At 32.2% G+C, this 23,418-nt stretch overlaps 1 protein-coding gene across 3 annotated transcripts in view; it reads right to left on the bottom strand.

Annotated features, from left to right (window-relative positions):
- LOC145293851 (uncharacterized) overlaps nt 1-23,418 on the bottom strand; it is a 3,143,230-nt gene that overhangs the window by 2,998,783 nt on the left and 121,029 nt on the right. The gene's annotated exons all lie outside the window — the stretch shown is intronic.

Raw genomic sequence — 23,418 nt, 5'->3', positions numbered from 1 at the left:
GTTTGCTGCTCGTTGCCAGGGCACTAAACAAGGGGACGGAAAAGAAGACCTTTGAGGTTTCCATGGTAACACATTAAAAAAAGGAAATTAAAAAAAGAAACAGGCAAATGAAGAAAAATAATACAACGATTGAAAAACAAATGAAGGAAAATAAAGAAAAATAGAATAACGTCCACAAATTAGACGTAAAATCAAAAATATATACAAAGAACACTTAGTCGATTTAGGAAATATTATACGATAAAAATTGAGAAAAAATAATTTTAATAGAAATGGAAACTAGTATTCTTTAAACAAGAAAAAGTAAATGACAGAATTACGTTATATCTATCTATACTCCTATGAATTCGTTTTTCTGTTGTGTGAATGTATATTCATATTAAAACCCTCTTTTCTATATATTAAAAACGAAAATACAAGTGTCTTATATATCTGTTGTGGAATTGCATTCACTAGCAAAAGATCTAGCTAATATGTATGTTATTTTATACATTCATTTTAATTAATTCCCTATTAGTGTATTCTGATTTATAATGGCATAATAATCTTTAATTTACAATTACGTGTATTCATATATTCATGCAGATATTCTTCATGATTTATACTTGCACAATGTTTGCGTTAAAATTTTATAGTAAACGCCAACTGTTTTATATATATATATATATATATATATATATATATATATATATATATATATGTACACGTATACATTTTTGTTTAACAATTTTTGCCTACCAAACTGCTCCTTGAGTTTTTAGTCTGCAGACTGCAACTCCATATATAAAATTATTGGAATCCATGAAAACTTTATATTTGGGGTTTATCCCGGACACATCTGTGCAAAAGTATGAAAATAAACAAAATAATAATTAAAATTGCCAGGTGAAGGTCGAACGCCGGAATTACGAATATATAAATTTGCAGTAAACATGTTTCCATAGCCCAGTCATTAACGGCAGAGGATAAATAAATCGTCAGATGAACGTTTTGGTTTCGGTTCTCGGTGGTGGCGCATAAGTATTGTTTTTATATACTGTTTACACCATTACTATATATTGCACCCAATCTATATATCTATATATCAATTATCTACCTATCTATCTATTTATCTCTGTCTCTCTCTCCCTCTCACTCTCCCTCTCTCTCTCTCTCTATATATATATATATATATATATATATACGCGAACGTGTATGTGTTTGTGCGTGTATGTTTGTCTGTGTGTGTATATTTCCTTACGCAATAACTATGTCAATTTTCAGTCCACACACACGGAATTTGATATACAGGGCACTGAGATCTGAGAACATCTTTGTGATCGGTTTTCTGTCAGAAATTTGTCTCTTAAGGACCACAAGTTCAACGATTTTACGTATAAGAACCCTACCAAACTCCTCCGAGAATTTTTGGTCTAAACACTTAATATTTTATATATAGGTTCCTTGTACAGGGATCTAACATAATAACTTGATTTGAACCGAAAACAATTAATGTTAAGGAGTCATAATACAGGTCAATATTTGTTGTGAGAGAATCACCCTCCAAATGGACTGATCAATCCATTATATCAACCGTAGACCTTTTGGCCCCAGGTATTGATTAAACACCAGTGCGACCCTCGCCTGCTTGGTGACGTTTACTACTCTTCCAGTTGTAAGCTTTTTACGTTGTTGTTCCAGTAATATATTTTTTAAACGCTATTCCGTTGTTCTGTTTTCTTTCTGACTTCTTGCAAGCCATAACACTGGCGACATTGGATTCGGAGAACGTACTCACATTTAAAAAACAATGTTCTAAAATACTAAACACTGACGACCTTGAATTCTAGGAGCATACTACAATCGAAACCAGTACCGACATTGAACAAAAATATACGCGTGTTGAAATAGTATTCTAAAAATACTAACGACGTCGGAGTCAAATGTTATCAAGTCTAAAGACGTGGGTATCATATCACTTGCAACTGAAAGGTACACGGTAACTAAAAAAACGCAGATAATTACGGAAAAAAGAGTTGAAAACAAAAAAAGTTCGTCACGATTTTCAAAGGTAGCGCTGCACATTTGCAAAAAAGAAAAGGTTCCTCGCGACTTAGAAAGGTAAATTTTTATACTTTTATACTTTTGGAAAAAATAATTCGTCACTTGTGGTTTTCGCTGCTAAAATCGGGCGTCATTTGTTTCCTCTGGAGTAAAATATACACTATATTTTTCTTTAGGCAATGAACTTTTTATATATTTATGGATTTTTTCTGTTCGTTTTATTCTCCGGAGGAAATAACAAGCAAGAATAAAACGATTTAATAAAATTCAGCGAACGTTTTAAAACTGCTAATGCTGACAAAGTACAATGGACAAATTGAAAGTAGCGTTGGAACATTTGACCAAGGGGCATATCGATGCCGCAAATCGTCAGTTATAATACGAAAAACACTGGACTGAACGTCAAATACGATTCGAGGAACAGCAAAAGAAATTGCAAAAACAGTTAGCGGAATGTCAAATAGGAACCGAAGACCAGCAGAAGGAAGTTCAAAAACAGTTAGCCAAACGTCAATTATAAGTTCAAAAAGACTTAGCAGGACATTAATTACGACCAGAAGAATTGCTTAGAGACATGGTTAAGAATAATGCGAACGCGGAATGCAATTCAGCATTTCCTCAGTATACAATATGAACCTCGATAGACAATGTTAAATACGAAGAAGAGGACAAATCATTCGCAGCGTATTTTCGGCGGTGGTCGTAAAAGCAAAGATGTCACATGTTCCCTCTCTTTTTCTCCTTCCCGGTACGGGTTCGAGCCTGTCTTTCTACTACACTTTTTTTTTTGCTCAACACACACATTCAAACACCCCAGAAAAACCGGGCCGAAATGCTAGTACATATATATATATATATATATATATATATATATATATATATATATATATATATATATATATATATACTAGCAAAAGTATCCGTTGACTTGGTTCAAAAACAGCCTACACAAAATTGACTCTGATATATGAAAGTATGATAGGTTATGAAAAGGAAGGATTGTGAAGAGATAGCTTCGAATTTGGGATTATCAAAACCAAAGCAAAATATGATGAAAGTAAAAATAAAATAGATACACCGCATAATTTATTACACCATACCTCTTCACACCGGAAAATTATCACAATATTCTGTGGATCTATATTAAACACCCTGTTAAACTGTGTGACACATTTCCATTCTATAGAGGTCAGGCGTGAACGAACACTCCATAATTTTATTATGCCATATTTCTTCAAAATGAAACATAATTATCAAAGTATACTAACGCAGATAGATATAGAAAAGTATCTATTAAAGCGTGTGCCTATTTCCATTCCGTGGAGGCAAGGCTCGATCGCAGACCCCACAATTTTGTTATACCATCCCTATTTAAGTTAAAACATACTTATCAAAATAATATTCTGTAGTTCAAAATGAAAAACAGTTCTATACGTTTTTTTTTTTAATTTTATATATTTTATTTCCATACTTTGGGGACCAGGCGCGAACGCAGACCCCACAATTTTGATGAACCACTGTTCTGCCGCATTGAACATATCCATTCCTGTGTCTCGTACATCTTCTTTCATTAAATATAATCAATTTTTTTTAAAATATGCAACCATATAGGATCCTATTTGTGACCAGACACACACACACATACGTTCAGCTTTATATATATAAATATACATATATATATATTTATATATATATATATATATATATATATATATATATATATATATATATATATAAATATTCAAGTAATTAAGAAAAATGCGATTGCTGTAGTTGTTCCTTATAAGATGAAAAAAAAAACAATGGAAGAAAGAAGTAATAAACGTGCAACGGTGAATAGAAAACCCGTTTGTGCGAGAGAAATCTGCGGAGAAGAAAAAATGCGTGCTTATGAATTGTCAGTTGGCTGAATAGCAAAGGAAGAAATAAAATAACAAATACTTCATTCAATCGGTTTCAATCGTTGACACATCGGTGCGCGTATGTCTTGAAACCCATGGACGGAAGTGTATTTCTTATAATGGTGACGTGATTTTGTGATCTCTTGCAAAGTTTCGTTACAAGCAGGTCTGACTGTGTATTTAATTTTATTTTTAAACGTTACAATGGGAATTAGTTATATATATTAATATATTATTTTGTTGAAGTATTTATTAATATGTTTGTGTTTTTTATGATGTATTATTAAGGGAAGTAGAGGTGGTAGCGCCAACTCCAGAATTTTGCTGACGTGAATAATTTTGGGTGTCACGTATCTGTCTTACCTTGTTTGAACTTTTATACTTAGTGAGATTAGAAATTTGTGAAAAAAAAAAACTTTTGCAGACGTGTCAAACAATTATTTTTTATATTATTTCTATGTATTTGTTTGTTTTCTAGAACAATAGTTGTGCAGAGTTTTGTTTTCTTTGTTGCGTTTTTTACATAGATTTAACCGGAGTATGGAGAAGGGGTGATAATGACCTTTTGAGGTTTATTGAAATAATCGTTAATTTCAAAGTAGAACATGAGGTTAATTGAAAAAAATAAATAGAATAAGTAGTAATACGAAAATTTAAGCAGTGTAACAAAGAAAGAAACAGAAAAAAACGCCAGACTATGGGGTTATAGGATGGAAAGTTCGGTATATATAATATTTACAATTTTAGAGAATGTAGATAATGTTGAAATACAAGAGAAGTTATTTATTTTATTATTCTCTAGGAGTATGCGAACTTTTTTCGATTTGTGATTTCTGGTGATCACGAGTAGAATCAAACTGAAGCAATGTTTGGGTACTTCATGCGAGGAAATTCGCTGTTTTCGCGAAAAAACGTGGAAATCCGGTCTTTTCCGCGCCAGAAAATTGCCGGTTGTGGTTACCGACTCTGGGAGGAATTTTTTTCCAAATAGCTAAAGAAAAGGGCGATATTTTGTTCAGCATAATCGACGCTAGTTGGATGTTCAACCTTCGGGAACACGATGGAATATTTCCCTTACATTGCGTTAGGGGCGGAAGGAGAGAATGAAAAACGTTGCCATTTGTTGCGAATCACTCAAGGGAGATGGGAGGGGAGAATAAAATATATGTATATACCGGCGACATGTAACAGCTTTGGAAGTAAAATGTTGCCGTATTGGAAATTAAATGTATCAAATTTAGTATCTATTTCTATGTATCAGTCAATAGAATTATGAAAATCACAGGTACCTAGAAAACAAAGTGCTAGCCACCAGAGAGTAGAAGAGGTTCTGTATTCCAAAAAAATGTTAGTCATATAATTGGAGGTTAATGATGAAAAAGGGTGTAAGATACGGTATGTGGCATTATTTTGCGCCACTCATAGAAGGAAAAGCTGATCTGTAAAGCTAGGGACGATGATTGTCAGTGTTTATGAGGCAGATAAACGTCGATTTTCTTGTTCGCTTGATTGCCGAGAATTTATTGACCACGCGTAGTATCAACGGAAGTGATGGATGGCACCGGAATTTTGTTTAAGTTATTAAGAAGGCATGGGATCACAGGGAATTGCTTGTATTCGAGGTCACGTGGATTGTATTATATATTATTATTTATTGGATAATTATATAGCACACTTTTTGCCAGCGAAGTGATCGTATGTATATTATTTCTTAGTAGAATAAGATAGTAAAAAATTGTGTCTTATAGAGAAAGGAACATTATATAGTTCGGGGAACACAGGAACTTAATTCTGGATTATCTATTAATCTTTTTATCAATATATTTACTTGTCTATCAAGATTTATCTATCTTACTGGCGAGAAAAGCAAGAGAGTTGATATGAAAGTATTTTGATAAAAGTTATCAAAATATTATCGACCTATAAAGTGGGCATGTTTCACCGGAAGCTCTAAAACAGCTGACCCGTAATGAGTTTTTCTCACGTGATTAGATGACCGGGACATGGAGTCGGAGTTGGAATATGGATTAGGAACAGAGCGAGTAAGTTGGTGCTTGTGTTTCCCTACCAGGAGAGGGAGATTTCATGCCTCACCTTGGAGACCAAAAAGACCCCAACGGCGCCAAATAAACGCATTTTTAATTCATATGCACCGACCCCTTGCAAGTGAAATAAAACTAATAAAAACCCAACCATCGTATGCATTTTGTCCACAATTTTTCCAGCATCCACTCTAACACCAGATGAAACCCCAGGTGGACTACAAAATCAACGATATAATTGAATATAAGGTATGTCAAAAATCCATGTATAACGAACACACTTGCGTGAGAACACTGCTAATCGAAAGGACTTATATAGTGTGTAAAAAAGAATTTGAGTTCAGATAGAGAAAATCAACCATACACATTATTAACAATGACACGTATACGCACATAACTTTATAACGTAACCTACATTTTATCCAGCAACAATAAAACTCACGTTTGATTAATGACTACACAGCAAGCGTTTAGGTCCTAGGTAGATTCTACTTTTTCTAGAATACTTTTCTGTTATTCTGAGTAAGACCTTACCAATCTAACAAAACCATCTGTACTTATCGGGAAATAATGTATTTTACATGTTGCCACATTTAAGTTTCGCCTTTAATTGTTCAATGGATAATGTCAAATGGGCTCTAACTGCTGCACAGCTTACTAGCTGCTACTTTTTCTTGGGAGAATATTTATATGGGAGTTGAAGTAAACACAGGCTAACCATGCAAAAATTGAAGGATAACATCAACAAAAAAAGGACGTTTAATAGCAATCCATCCGTTCTGAAATCTGCCCTTAATAATACCTTGAAAAGCGGCCAAATATGCGAAGCTGATAATGGGCAACATTTAAGACATTATTCGTCATGAATAAAAACTATTTATAAAGACTGTAAAAAGATTGTAATCAATATGGTTAGATAGTACTAAATCATAATTAAAAATGATGTCTAAAATAAAGATACACGAACACGCACGCACACACACGCACACAAACACATATAACCAAACATTCTTTCGAAAATGCTCATTTTAAATCTAACAAATTCCACAAGAATTTTCTTATAAATATTATACATATATATACATATATATTATATATATATATATATATATATATATATATATATACTGATATATATATATATATTTTAACATAAGAAACATCACTTATAAAGACAGCCAGGCGACTCGAGGACAAGCGTAAATGTTGTACAGTGGTCCAAAAGGCAATAAAGTAATCGTTAGAAGTGTAACTGCGGTAAAATTATTTTTAAAGGGAACGGCTCATCCAGATCTTGTTTACGTATGACATGAACACGGACATATTTTACTCCGCTAAAGCAGGGAAGGAAGAGAGTTCCACAGGTGTTCAGTTCTAAGAAAGAAGGTTTGTTCATAGAATCTATATTAAGGTTTAGTCACAGACGACACGTATCATAAAAATAACGATAAAACAAACATAGGCTCGCAACCTGCGTTCTGTAGGAAAGAGGTTGCCGATAAGTTAAAAGGACATCTCCCACTAGACGATGAAGTCTGCTCTGAACTCTCCCAAGGAAGGATGAGGTTTACAAATGGCTTAGTCAAATTGTGACATGAGTGCAGAAAGGTATAGCAATTTTATTTTTAATCTATTCAAGTTCCAAATACTTCAGTGATTTATACATATATATATATATATATGTATATACATATATATATGTATATATATATATATGTATATATATGTATATACATATATATATGTATATATATATATATATATATATATATATATATATATGTATATATATATATATGGACGTGTTTGTGCGTGGGACCTCTGTGTATTCTTGTCTATGGCTTATCCAACTCCATAAATAATATTTTAACTAAGTTTTCATTGAATTATATAACCTAGGCCACTTGATATTTACTCGAAACTAGGTTGGAAAAAAGAAGTAAAATATAAATGAATGAAAATACGTGTGTAATTTATGAAAGTCGAACTCGTTTAAGCTATTTGGAGAAACTTTATATGGACTTTTTATAACTATAATTGCTTGTAAGCTTTTTATCAAAGTTAGAAAGAAATCTTAACAATTAGGCGTATAAAATATGGCAAGAGGGGGAAAACTTGAAATAATCATCTGTATTTGTGCATAAAAATATGTAATCAGTGAATAAGAACTTTGGTCGATATATAGATCGTAGAATGCAGACAACTGGAATGATGTACACAAAAAACAAACTTTATCGGTGTTCGATAAGTTACTCTCATGACGAAAACTAGCATTTTAAATTATGGCAGATCCAAAACTTATTATTTCAGGCCTGAATATAAAAGTTCAACCATCAGGACAGTAAGTTTAGAGAAATATATCAATAATATAGTTGCAAAAACAACGTAAATAATATCATAAAACGTGAAGTAAGGTTATTAAGTTATCTATGAACATAACATATTACGTGAAAATAAAAAAAAATAAATTCCGGAATGTATATTCTGTTTAGTTATTACATTTAAAAATGTGTTTACTTTCAAGTGTGAATTAACAGGTGATGTTAATCATTTTCGTTATATGCGTCAATGAAATTTAATCGGACTTCACTAATTTTACATGCAGGTGTATATATATATGTATTTTTCTATATGCATATATATATGTATGTATATATATATATATATATATATATATATATATATATATATATATATATATATATATATATATATATATAACAATTATGAGAATAATTTTGTAAGCTACATATTTTCCTGACAGCTATCCACTAAAAACGTTCGTTATTATACGGAGATTGCACAACTAAAAATATTAAGCATATTAAAACCTCCAAGCCCAAAGAAACATTACAAATTACGTGGAATACTAGATGGAAAAGGATTTGAGTTTACCTTTAATATGGATTTCCTCAACCAATTTGTAATCGAACATCTACACATTTTATGCTAGGATTGTCTCTTTTGATACAAAATAGCATAATGTTTCTTTTTTTTTCAACTTCCATTGATTTATTTATGGCTTCATAAATGTGTATTGTTTTATAGATTTTCTTTGTATATGCTGAATAGCAAAATTATTGGAAACCAGACCGAATATTTTACAAATGAATTTTCCTCCGAGGTGACGAGCTTTCTTCGAAACTTCACCAAGAACTTACTTAGATGTGTAATCTCTGTTAAAATATTATTTTTATTATTTGTGAAAAATTATATATTTTTTAATGAAATTGAAATTTAAAACAAGTGAACCATGCAAGACCCCATGAGTGCACAGTTAACGAGGCATAAAGAAATGATGAATTCAGCATTGGCTCCCCCTTGTTTTGTCCCAAATTCTTCAGAGGACGTAAAATCCTAGTGAAACTGAACAAGTGATGCAGTCTTAGACATTAACACATGTAAATTCGAGTTTTGTACAATGCAAAAAAATAAATAAAGATTAATGCCTAAGTAAGCCATCTATATCCTTTCTTTACCCAAAAATATCCCCTACATCTATCATATATTTACATTTTAATTTGAGTTGAGCACATGCAAAATTTCAAAGTAGATACACACAGAACATTTTGGACAAATATGGTTAAATAGTTCTAAAACTAGAGTATAGAAAATAATGTAACATAGAAATTAGTTCGTTAAACTTTTAAGAAAGTTATATACAAATCCAAGTCATCCATTTTTTTAATAAAAAAAAGTGACAATTGTCGCCATTTTAATCAGAAAATCACCCTTTATGCGGCAATCAGATTTTTCTCGGAAAATCCATTCAGTTACTTTTTTTTTACTTATCACATGTTTAATGTTTTTGCAAATGTTCAAAAAATTCCAAGTCGTAGTTATTGAGAAAAGTCCGGACAGACAGACAAAGGGGCAAGGGTAACTTAACAGATCCTCACTCATTTTAGTCGGAGGACAAAATATGCATATAATATATATATATATATATATATATATATATATATATATATATATATATATGTATATATATATATATATATATATATATATATATATATATATATATATATATATATATATATATATAATGGCGGCAAATTATCTTTCGGACATTGCAATCACTCGATATACCACAAAAAAGATATAATAAAATACGAAAACCTTCAGTGAATGGCTGCACGAATGCGGCTATTAAGCCCTGCTAAACTCTGACATTTTTTTAGCACACATTGTATATACAGTGCACCACTAGCAGTACGTTCTTGCTGTTCTTGTTTATGCAGATCAAACGCCGTTTACAACCGGCTGTCAATTTGTACATCCGCCCGCAGTTTACACAGGTTAAATCTGGCAACTCAAGACTGGTTGCCGACCCGCTGTGCTGATAAGTAGACTCGTGACTCATCAGCCCAGCTCTGATAGGACATATTCTTCCGCACACCTTACACTCCAGACCAATTTGGCGCCCCCTCCCATCCACGGCTCCTTTCACTATCCCTTTCCGGACATCGCGCTTCAGCTGCTCATACTGGGCTTGATCCGCCTCAAACTTGTCCATACTTCTACGCAAGTTCCTTCTCCACCCTCCGCGATCCAAAGCAAGGCTCTCTCAGGTTCTGTTATCAATCTCGCATTTTTTTAAGGTGGATCTTAAACGATCCTTCAATCTCAATTTAGACTTTTGGACCAGACGCCTTCCCTCGGCGAGCTCGCCATAAAGGAGTTGTTTGGGAAGTCGACTGTCTAATATCCTCACCACATGTCCACACTATCTCAGTTTATGCTTAATAACGTGGGCTCAATGCTAAGGCATCAGACCCGATCAAGCACCTCCACATCACTGACATACATCAGCCAACCTACACATAAGATTCGCATAAGATTCGCCGTAAGCACATCTGGTGAAATCGCTCGAGACGTCTCAAATGCTCCCTATATGCTGTCCAAGTGTCACAACCATAGAGAAGAGTAGAAAGAACAAATGCGGCATAAACCTTTATGTTAGTTGGCAGCAAGATCCCATGACGTCTCCAAAAACGTCCATCCAACTTCCCGAAAACATCACTTGCCCTTCTGATCCGTAAAGATAACTCATCATCCAGGACACCAGACATACTCAGTATGCTACCCAAGTATACAAATTTGGTGACGACCGCTATCCTAGACCCACAGATATAAACTGATGGCTCATAGTATTGCATGCCCGGAGTAGGCTGATACATTAAGACAGTTTGTTTTTTTAGATTGATGGGTAGGCCCAATGAGCTGCAGGCAACCGCAAAAGCGTCCACAAGATGCTGCCTATCAGTCGCTGTATGAACCCCCAGGTCACAGTCAGCCGCATAGAGCAAGTCACTAATCGTGTTACATTGAAGCGCCTTATGTTGAACAATCTCCCCAGTAGTTCGGTAACGAATATAGACACCATCAGAGCACCTCCCAAATGCAATCCGAAAGACCATGGCGAAATACAATGCAAAGAGTGTGGGTGCTCGAATGTCTCCCGCTTAACACCATTTTCTACTGAGATAGGATCAGCCAGCTTTCCTCCAACATTGATCACAGCCTTCATATCATCGTGGAAGAGATTGAAGATTGTTACAAACTTGTCAGGACAGCTTAGTCTTTTAAGAATCTCCTCCAAAGCATCACTACTGACTGTAATAAAGGCCTTAGTTTTACCGATGAATACCTGATACAGTCCCTTTTGCTGTTCTATACATTTCTCCTGCAGTTGCCTGGCTGTAAAATCATATCTATTGCCGCTCGACATATTCTGAAACGACACTGTGGCCTCGGCAAAACATCGTCAGCAATGTGCTCCACCATTCTGTCTAGCATGATACTACAGAGCACCTTACCGACTACTGACAGCAGAGATGCTCCGATAGTTTCCACATTCATCTCTTCTACCCTTCCCTTGTATAACACTACTATCAATGCATCCTGCCAATCCTGCGGAATAAACTCATCACGCCAAGCAGTCTGCACCAATTCCGCAAAGTGTTGCATCATCTTGGGTGCAGAACATTTTAAGATCTCCGCATACAAACGATTCAGGTCAAGATACTTTCCCTTGCTCAGCTTATGGACAGCTGTTTCATCCTCCTGGAGAGAAGGAAACTCTACCAAGATATCCTTGACCGGATTGCTAGGAATCGACCTAACAAACCCCTGATCACCGTAAGAAGATCTGTTCAGGAGGACATCGAAATGCTCCCTCCATCTATGAAGGATGTAGAGGAGTCTCGAAGAAGATCCTCACCATCTTTCGAGCGCAGAGGAGTGATAGGTTACATGGATGGTCCGTAAACCGCGCGCAGTAGGTTGTTTAAGACCTTGGTGTTGTTCGAATCCGAGGCCAGCTGTATTTTTCAGCTTTCTGGCTCCATCATTCATCCTGCATGTTACGCACACTCCTCTGCACCGTGCTTGATTGCCTTAAACTTGCCCCTCAGTCGATTTTTTCGCCGTCCGTAAAACCACCCCCGAGATAAGCGTGCAATGACCTGGCTGTTGAATCAAGCAAAGCCTTAATTTCAGTATCATTCTCATTGAACCAATCCTGAGGTTTACACTCACAATAACCTAATACTCTCTCACATACCTCATAGACAAATTCCTTAAAAGCAGGCCAAGTATTTTCACAATCAATCTATTCCATCTCTTTAACTAGTTGCTCCCTCACAATAGTGTCGCTGGGGGTATCAAAACCAAAGCAAAATATGATGAAAGTTAAAATAAAATAGATAACCTACATAATGTATTATCCCATACCTGTTCACACTGAAATACTTATCACAATATTCTGTGGATCTATACTAAAAACCTGGTACGAGGTTGTGTCATATTTACATTCTATGGAGGTCAGGTGCGAACGAACACCCCACAATTTTATTATACCTATTTCTTCAAACTGAAACATATTTATCAAAGTATACTAACGCAGATAGGTATGAAACTATTTATTAATACACACATACGGATATATACATATATACGTATATATATATATATATATGTATATATATATTTATGTGTGTATATATATATATATAATTATATAGTGTGTGTATATGTGTTGCCTTAATATGCATTTTGAGTTGCACAATACTATCACTACATATAAACTGTGTAGATTTTCGAACAACTTATTTTTTAAAGTAAGTTTATACGTACCACTGGACGGTAGGGGTTATCTTACGTTTGCAATAACCCCTCACGCACATGAATGTGTAGTGGCGTATATATAATCAAATCTGTGTTTCGTACACATGTGTTTTCTGTGAGAGAAGATAAAAAGGATTCTATCGTATTCGATTTAATTTTCAGTAGTGGTTTATATGTTTTATATTGCATTAGCAACACTATGTACTAATCTGCAATATTTCGTCCATTGTTACGATAATAGCTCGTGGTGTATCTTTAATTTATTGTGCCAGTGGTTATATATTATCAGTTATCAAACTCTTTCTGGTCGATAGATGTTTAATATAGGTGTATTAAGGAGATAACTAAAAAGCTCATTGTATGCCCTTGTTTCCCTCACTGATTTTTATATAATATTTTGAAATAATTCCTTTTTATCATGTAAATAAAAAAACTATCTATATTTTCAAGAAAATATATGATTTAAATTGCTTAATCTCTCACATATGACATATACTTTGAAGAAAAATTGTTAAGTTTTCTTCAAACGTTGAAAAACAATTTCATGCATATTCACAAATTACACTCGTATCCTTCTTTCTCACAACATATTACTTGCGTAGGTTTTGATAAGCGTCTTACACCTTGTAATCTGGAAATGGTCATAAACATAAACTAGTAAAGCAAGTTTTTGAAGAAAAGAAAACTTCATCTAGCATTTGTTTTCATAATATTTAAAGTACAGATCAAAAGAAGAAAATGTGTAAATAGCTTACTTATTTATTTATTTGTTTTAGTAAGTGGATTCTTGTCTGAAACTGTTTCGAACATTGCTCATGCAATTAATAGTAAAGTAAGGTAGGTTGGCAACAAAAGGGGCTGTATGAAATAAGAATAAAGTCCTACGAACATACATCAAATTCGGTTGTGTATTCGGTCCAGAAAAGAGTGAATACTGTGCCTCATACTTTGAATTTAGAAAATTTCCCTCGATAGTCAGGTATTTTCTGGGTTATTGTATAACCTAACAATTTCTCGCGCCACCTTGGCAATGGAGTTTATATCAGATTCAAGGATTAAGCTATTAAGACCAAATTTTACATTACAGTGTTATATATATATATATATATATATATATATATATATATATATGCTAAGGAATAGAGAGAGGGAGAAAGAGAGAGGGGAAGAGGTGAGTTATAGTGTAGACACGTTGACCGGAAGTAAAAGATCAGCTGATTTGATTGCGTGTGAGTCATGTGATCAGGTTAGCTGAATCGTTGAGACTTTATTTGGACTCAGAAGACAACGGACGGCTTCCCGTTGGCTCCTCCTCTTATCTGGGTGGGGGAGAGCGCTGATGTGTGAAGAAGAACAACCCACACAGGCCGATTTCACTTTCCACCTTCTGCAGGACATCTGGGAATATGAAATAAACTATAGAACTAATTCCTTTTCTTGGAGTGATTGAATCTTCATCCAAAAAACGGGTATCAAGTCTCCCGCTAGGACGAGCAATTCCAGATGGTCCAACATCGAAGAAGCAGAGATAGGTTCTGACAACACATGTCACTCACACACGATTCCCTTTATGATACAACATAAATATATAATATAACACGTCATCTCTTCTAATCCATTATTAGAGATGACGCGACAAACACTCAACCGTTTATTATACATAAAACGTAACATACATATATATATATATATATATATATATATATATATATAATTTAAATGAGAATAGAACAATAGTCTAAAGAGCTGAGTTTATTTCAATGTAACAGTGAAAATACTACTTTAATTAAAATACATGAAAAATAAATTTTAAGTTGAACGGAAAATAATCACAATAAGCAAGAGGCAATATATTTTGGTTCCACATCTGGCCTAATAAAACATAAAATTTCAACGCACAAACATTGTTTTAAAAATAACTATCTGTCAAACCAAACTGCTCTATCTAACTATATTTGGCAACTAAAAAATAGCAATATTTTTTCAACTTAAAATGGCGAGTAATTGAGTCTTAGAAACCATATGAACCAGGAGATAAATTCTGTGCACTATGTACAAAAGAGACCCTAAAAATTTTAAAATATGAAGATATAAAAAATGCAACAACACTATTAAATTCAAGCCAGGTACTAATATTTACATGCAGTCATAAACGCTGGTTTAAATTTAATAAATATACACCACTTTAAATCATTAAAATTACTTATTAGTAAAAATAGATTACTTTTTTTGTAATAAATTAAGTTAGACTAGTTATTCCCCTTGCACCCTTTAAATAAAAAAGTAAAGAAAATAGGACTATTATCTCCCCTTACATTATGTAATTACACAAGCAACATTCGAAATATAACCAAATTTAAATCAAACGTACGCTAACGGAAATAATTTATTGCACGGGCGTCCCCCCTTTTTAAAAGTCATCATTCAATAAGATAAAAAAGCTATAGCAAACATCTAAATGAGTATTTTAACCATAGTTCCTAATTTCAAAAGGCAAAAAAGTTAAAGGTAAATTTCTGTACCTTTATTTTTATGTATATACCTGTATATCTATGTATGTGTCTTTTTTTTCATATATATGCATGTATATATTTGTAATGTTGTACTTAAAGCAAACTTATAATTTAAATTCAAATCTATATTTTACTCTATTTCTTTCCTATCTCTAACCCATATTAATTTTCTTATCAATTTAAAATCCAGACTTGTTATTTCAATTTTTTTTCAGATACATCTGCCTTACTTTTAATGCTAGGTTTATTTATGTGTCTTTTAAATTTAATAAAAACCCTTCAAAATTTGCTGACGAGGAGACCTTGCTTATTAAAAAACAATATGTAATAATTATTGTCCGTAACTTGATGTCTACCACAATAAACATCATTGTTTTCCGAAACGATCGTACAGATAATTGATTTTGTTGTTTTTCTTTCTTATAAAACGGATTTTTAATTTAATTATAATTTGATTTTTAAATTTTAAATTATCAATCACATTACTTAATATATATATATATATATATATGTATATATATATATATATGTATATATACATACATATATGAATATAGGTGGATATATACCTATCTATATATGTATAATACACACTTATGTATATATGTCCCTATATATACGGATACATGTTTATATTCACGTATATATATATATATATATATATATATATATATATATATATATATATACATGTATATGTACATATACATAGATACACCTACATATATATGTATATATATACATATATGTACATATTCATGTACTTGTGTATGGGTATATATACATATATATATATATATCTGTATCAATATATATGTATATATATATATATATATAATATAAAGCTGTGGGTGTGTGTGTGTGTGGCTGGTCACGAAAAGGCCCTATATGATTGACTATTTAAAAAAACTGATTATATATAATGACGCAAGATATATCGAGACACAAGAATGGGTATGTTGGATATCGCAACACGGTGGTTCATAATAATTGTAAGGTATGCGTTCGCGCCTGGCCCCAATGTATGGAAATAAAAAAATGATAAAAAAACGTTTACAAGGGTGTTTGAATAGATGTACATACGAATACTTTGATAATAGGTTTCAGCTTTAATAGGGATGTTATAATGAAATTGTTGGATCTGCTTTCACACCTGTACTTCATGGAAATATGGCACACACGTTAACAAAGATTTGCATATCTAATAGCGTAAACATACTTTGATAATTATGTTTCATTTTGAAGAAAAATGTTATAATACAATTATTAGGTATTCGTTTGCCCCTGACCTCTATAGAATGTAAATGTGTCACAAAGTTTAACAAGTTTTTTTTTTAAAGGGGTGAGGGTCAACAATAACAAATTCACTTTAATCTTAATTCGCGCTTTTAATTATTTTTTGGAGTGGAATCAAATGATATCGAATAAATTCACCTCATAAATTTACGTTCTTATTAAAGTGACCCCCCTAAACTCGGAACTTTAGACAATTATCGACACAAATTTGCCATACCTGTTTTGTTTTCCTTCTCCACTTGCACATGACCTTCTTTCGAAAATAAATAAATAATAAAAATGAGAACGTTACTTTTATCGTGTCAAAAGAAGGAGCAGTCCTGCTGACGTTATTACGTGCCTTTTTAAAACATTTACATAACCTTTTTATTTTTATTTATATACGTATTTAGGCTTTTTTGTCTGTTTACGTGAAGGAATTTAGTTGTTTACATCTCTTTCTGCGTGTTCTTTTCATAACAATAGTACAACACTTAATCCGACGGTTAATAAAACACCGTTTAATACTGGAAAACTGAAGCGAAGCTGGTTTGCTTGTAAGTGCGCCATTGTCTACTTATTCATATGTATATCGTTTCTTTGCTTTAAAAAACTAAAGTAATTACGTGTATACTTTTTAATCTCCCATTTTGCTGTTTCGGATTATGTTACTAAAGTAAGTAAAGCTTCATTACTTTTTTTTTTTGATTTTGGATATTTAGTCGTTATTATTTAGTAAGTGTGTTTAGAAGAAATCCAAGAAACTACTACACGAAAAATTAAATATGCCAGAAATAAAGTTACCATAGTTATTAAAAGTTCAGTTCATGATTTTTTTGTCTTGCATTGAAATAATGTTAATGCTCTTTACTTGAAATAATTTCAGGGAACCGAAATTAAAACGAAATTTTAAGCGATAAGTACTTAAATATTTTTCTTTTATATATAAACTACACATGCCATAATCGAATATTCCCCCAGCACAAAATAATGGAAAATATTAAAATATGATTATAAATATTCCTTACCTTTACGGAACTTTCTTAAATTGTTAACACAGAATGCTCAGGTGCCCCTCTTTCATATTATAAACGGGGCTCTGGATGTCAAAGTCGCTGCCATTTCGATTTTTTTTTAAACGTGTTCGTGAATTTAAAAACAAATTACAGCTGCTTAAAAATACAAACCAATGAATTTTTCTACCATAAAAGAACGTTTTATTGACGATGGTAACATGTATTTCTTGTATATATATATATATATATATATATATATATATATATATATATATATATATATATATATATATATATGTATATATATATATATATATATATATATATATATATATATATATATATATATATATATATATATAAGAAATACATGTTACCATCGTCAATAAAACGTATATATATATATATATATATATATATATATATATTTGTGTGTGTGTGTGTATGTGTGTGTGTGTATAACATTTTCTCTTTGTAAGGACACATCGTTTTGTTGGACACTCTTGGCTACGAATTGAAACAAAGTTTATATAAAAAACATATTTTCGCGAATATTGTCTTTACTTCCATCATATTTTATTTAGGGTAAAATTTTTGAGTATAAACACCTATCTCTTTCCAGCCCCCTCCTTTTAATAATTTCATCAATCACGGTCCATTTTCCGTAGGCTTTTTTTGAACCCAGTAAACGACAGGTACTTCTGCTAGTATATATATATATATATATATATATATATATATATATATATATATATATTATTGAGTGCATATTTGTTTTAGAGAGTTTACATATATTTATGTATATGTTTAAATTAATACAATATAAACCAATTAGTTCTAAGGTAACACACGTAATTGTTTGTAAGAAACTATTATTCCATGGACATCTCTATACTTTTGCAATATCAGCAGTAAAACACCCAATGAAATCCTGTATTACAGGATATGTGTTAAAAGCTGAACTCGAGTAAAAACGATTCTTTTTCGCCTTGCGGTGTCACCATTGTTCAGCCGAAAACATGTATGATGAAGACGCGCCAACCCGATGAGGAACCTGACACGAAAGTTCTTAGATGTTTTCACAATTTATTAAGTAGCGCCAGAGGCCAGGAAAACAAACCGATAATGTCGAACTTCCGTCATAGTACGTGCATTCATCTCAGGTTTCCGTTTTTATATCGCGTCACTAAATCAAGAAACCAAAGTAAACAGAATCGACGACATTTTCACCGAACACAAGAAAAATAATAGTTTAGCAAACACAACCCAGACTATTTCCAATATGGTAATTAAAAATTATAGTGCAAATTAATTTTACAGACATTTCGCCTAAGTGATTTTATTGCATGATATTCTTCATGTCAAGAATGGAATAATTCCGTTAACAAACTGATTCCCGGTTTATCATCGTAGTTAAGCATAGTAATGACATGGCTATTTGGACACATCAGTTTCTGTACGAGCTCTATTCTTGTCTTAGCCTTCTTTTTGTTGCCGGTGTTTAAACCATTTTTATATGAGTGCATGTTGTTAGAAGTGCGCTTCTCTTGCTTCACAATTCAGAAAATGTCAGACATTATTCCTTCAGCATGAGCAGATAGTCAACATCGTTTCGTCAGACGAACATCCACCATGTCATAGCATATTTAAATTTATCAACGACCCGTGAAATGACGTGAATCAATCTTCTCACTACCATTATTTTATGTTTGATGTAAAAATCATATTATATCATCAACTACAGAAAACAATACAGAAACAGCGCTACCTTCCATTGACATAGTTAGGATGTATGTCCCTAAACCCTGATAAAATTTGAACTATACTTTGAACTATACATCTGAGAATTAATTTCAGACGAGCTTCCGATGAGTAGTAAATCTGGATAAGTGCTGACATGAGGAACAGGTGCTTTGGTCTGAATTCACCTGTTTAAACGTGAAATGTCTGCTCGCAGACATTTCAGACGAGACCTTAGTCTTCGACTGCGGACGCAGATGAGGATATCGTCTCGTGTTGACACGAAAAATTTGTGGTGATATTCTAAAATACTCATGCGATTTTGACTGATTCTGAATAGATATTGATTTTTCCAGAGCGCGTACCTATTTTATTGATAAGTTTGCACCGCCTATCAATAAAACCTTTCCGATTTATTTAATCATACGGTTTTATTATATCATAATAATGCAAAAAATGAAGTAGTGTTATATGATTGGAAATGTTTATGTTTTATTAGTATCACTGTTAAATTTGCTAAATGAATAAATATATAGATTTGGCTGAAATAAATAGATGAATACGAAAGCAACTTAATAAACCCACACATGAAACTAGAAAAGTCATTTAGTATAAATTTTGTTCAAATGTCGAAAGAAAGTGTTTGCATATAAACATGGTGACATGAATAATTTTTATTTTATTCTTTGTTTGCAATGTCAGTAAGAAAGAAACTAATTTGAATTTTAATTCTGTTAAAAAAATTCCTGTGCATTTGCTTCTGCAATAAGAAACGTTCCTTGCGTAACATTTTTTTTACATTTGTTGTGTAATAAGTACGTGAAAAAATAAACACGTTGTAGATTCACAGTTTTGTTCCTGATCAGGAAGATTGGGACTTACTTTTTCTTGACTTCCAAAATTAATGTTATTTTAAAGGCAAGTTCAATATTGCTATGACCGCGAATCCTATACCAAATTTGCAAATCACGGAAGTTCCGTGCTAGTGGGACTATACCTTTTTTAATAATATAAATGTTCATTTGCTATGTCATTAAATACTGTTTAAGCACACCTACTTTGATTTATCTTGAGTAAAGTGAAATTCTTTCTTTTATGTCAGCGTGTGCAAAAATATATTAATAAACATCGAAATTAAACAAAAATTCCCAAATACAGACAGAATTTTAACTTATTATTTCTTCGAGTGATTGTAGAATAGTCTCTCTCTAAAACAATATCTTTAACACGACTTGCTCTATAAAGTAATTATTTATGTTTTTTTTGCTGACATCTGTTTCTTTTGTAATTACGCGCTGTTCCTCACAATATACAATACTTCTATGACTTTCTTCTAAACTCAATACTTATATATACATACATATGTATACATACATACACACACACACACACATATATATATATATATATATATATATATTCCCTCAAACATATATATTTATTACTGCAATAAAATGACTTCAAAATGTACAAAATTAAAACAAGCATATGTCCAATACGGAGGCAATTATTAGACATCACCAAATCGAACACTGTACCCATTGTAAAAAGTTGAACATTTAAAAATGCAAAATACTTTAACCTAAAAAAGAAACAGCATAACAAAGCTATTCAAAAATAATTTTAAGCCCTAACATAGTACAAAATTACACGGCAAACAAAGTACAAATATTCCTTCAGCATTTAGAAAGGTTGTAACTGCATATTTATAGTGTTCATATTTCCTTAAAAACATTATGAGAGAGTGGATATATATATATATATATATACATGCATATATATGTATATATATATATATATATATATATATATATATATATGGATTTATCTATTTTTTAAATAATAACTGGAATATTAGGTTTAAATTATATCGAATATAACCGTAACAAAAAATAAAACCAAATAAAATGAGTTACGACGACGGCATTGTAATAACACCTTTTTTCTATTAATAGAAAAAAAGGGTGTGTTAATGAAATGAGGTCAATCCTTTATTTTGGTTTTATCTCTCTATCTTTTTCTGTGCCGCTCTCTAATGATAAGATCATTTACACTCTATATGTCAATATCTGGTTTCCTGTTTTTCTCTAGTATAGGTCAAGTTTTTGAATGTTAACAACACATATATAAATGTCGGTCTGTCTCCTGATCGTACTCTTTCAGCCTGTCTGTATGTCTGTCTGTTTGTCTATCTCTCACACTTCTCTATTTCTGCCAACAAATTCAGAGAAAACAAGAGAGAGAGAAAAAGATGGGGATAGAGAGGGAGAAGGAATGAAAACCAAATAACTTCGTTGAAGCTTAGGAATTGCTTCATTTAATGTGAGACTTTAGACTCCTTTATCGGTAGTCGCCTTATCATATAATGGCTTGCTTGCGCGTTCGGTAAAGTCTATACAATTGTATTCATGAAAAATGGATCGCTCTGACTTAAGCCAATCAGAATAGCAGGAATTATGTCAGGGAGAAGTGATTATTTTTTTTTCGAATCGATGAACGGGAATGTAATAGTTGGGCAATTAGTTCATGAATCTGTAAAAAAAATTGTAACTACAATATCCATACCATACGTATAAATCTCTGCGCTGTTTACGGGGATCAGTAGAGGAACTTCAGCAGTAAGGGAGAATCGGGATATCTTCCTCTGTAGGTTAGTGTGATATTTCTAGTGTAGCTCTCTAGATGTTATCTAAGGTTGTATTTTAAAACTTGTATGTGTAAGAACATACTTTATTTAGCAACATAAGGTTCTGGCTTATAGGCTAGATGTAAGATTTGTGTATTTACAATCTCTTGTTTTAAACTTTCGGTATTTGCATCCAAATAGGGAAAAATGCGACTTTTTATTATATATAGATATGCGGCGAAGTCATGCAAAGGGAGCTGCTTATACTAATAAAAAGGAGGAGTGCGATTGTAATATATTTTCCACGCAAAAACCAGGAGTCATATTATTATTTTGTTTGGCTTCTAATCAACGTTTCCAAGCCAATCTAGACATGTTCCAAAGACATAATAGTAATTAAATTATAAATAATAAAAACACAAGATGTGTTTAATATATAAGTTGGTTCAATGGAATCAACCGAATAGCACGCATTGGTGTTACTGAATAGATCGCTACTAAAATAATGTGATCCAGTCAATGGTATGTATTTAATATCCGTTTTATTACATGAAAATTACTCGGAAGTAAGTAGAAAAACTAATCGGGTTTGATATATTTCTGGCAGCTTTCTCGAAGACACGACCCTGTTAAACGATTCTGAATTATAAAATACCGATTAAATATGGCGCTCATAATAAAGCGCATTCAAAGAAAGAAAATCGATAACGCAATTTTTATTGAGGGCAATAATACGACTCTAAAATATAAAGAATTGACAGTGAAAAGATACAAAATGAGGTACCGTTTTCTGAATTTTTCTCATACATTTACTTCATTTTTGTTTTACATGGTGGCTTAATGTGTATAATTTTCCAATTATCATAATACTTACTTGAAATAATGCTACAAAATCACAATTAATAAAGTTAAATTTGGGGAGTGTTGAAACATATTGGATCGCTTATGTTGTAAAATAGAAATAAACTTTATTGATGAGATATATTCGGCTGTTTAAAATACAGAAATAAATAGTATGAGTATTAAACGCAAGTATCTCGTAACTTTTTGGTTTAATGAAAAATTATTAAACAAGAATATATATGTATGCATGTATATATATGTATATATATAGTTTAGTAGAAATGGTAA

The sequence above is a fragment of the Euprymna scolopes genome, chromosome 1 (assembly GCF_053919585.1).
Source record: "Euprymna scolopes isolate OS-2025 chromosome 1, ASM5391958v1, whole genome shotgun sequence".
Lineage (NCBI taxonomy): Eukaryota > Metazoa > Mollusca > Cephalopoda > Sepiida > Sepiolidae > Euprymna > Euprymna scolopes.
Note: the sequence above shows the minus strand (reverse complement) of the source record. Positions and strands in the feature narration are given on the sequence as shown.